Here is a 515-nt window from a genome sequence, read left to right as displayed (position 1 = left end):
ATATATATATATATGACAAGCTTCATTTAGTTTCCAGTTTATCAAATTTACTCACAAAACTTTGGTCAACCCAGGGCTATAGTAGAAGGCTTGTCCAAGGTGCTACACAGTGGGACTGAACTTAAAACCATGTGGTTGAGAAGCAAACTTCTAAACCACACATCCATGCTTACATGTTTGAATGCAATCATTTAAGTGAAATATATTCTAAGAAAATTCTGGAACCACAAATACTAGAGTGACATATTTCTGTGACCTCTGCTGCCAGAACAAACAGATGCTTTTAAATTGCCATTTTCGACTCACAAACAATGTGTGTAGTATGGGATGGACATGAGGGTTACAGCCAGCCAGTAAAGAGCTGTGCCTGTTTCACACATATCTGACTTAGTTTTGTTTTTGGCAGGCAATCTCATCAAACATATTTGCTTACAATATCTATATTTGTTTATAATGTCCATATTCATTTATAATATCCATTCTTTTATAACATCCATATTTGTTTACACTATCCA

General features: G+C 34.8%; 1 protein-coding gene across 1 annotated transcript in view; it reads right to left on the bottom strand.

Annotated features, from left to right (window-relative positions):
• The window catches only part of LOC106882365 (epidermal growth factor receptor), a 205,829-nt gene that overhangs the window by 55,697 nt on the left and 149,617 nt on the right, over positions 1–515 (bottom strand). The window lies entirely within an intron of this gene.

This window comes from Octopus bimaculoides, chromosome 10 (assembly GCF_001194135.2).
Source record: "Octopus bimaculoides isolate UCB-OBI-ISO-001 chromosome 10, ASM119413v2, whole genome shotgun sequence".
Lineage (NCBI taxonomy): Eukaryota > Metazoa > Mollusca > Cephalopoda > Octopoda > Octopodidae > Octopus > Octopus bimaculoides.
This window is presented reverse-complemented; position numbering and strand designations above follow the sequence as displayed.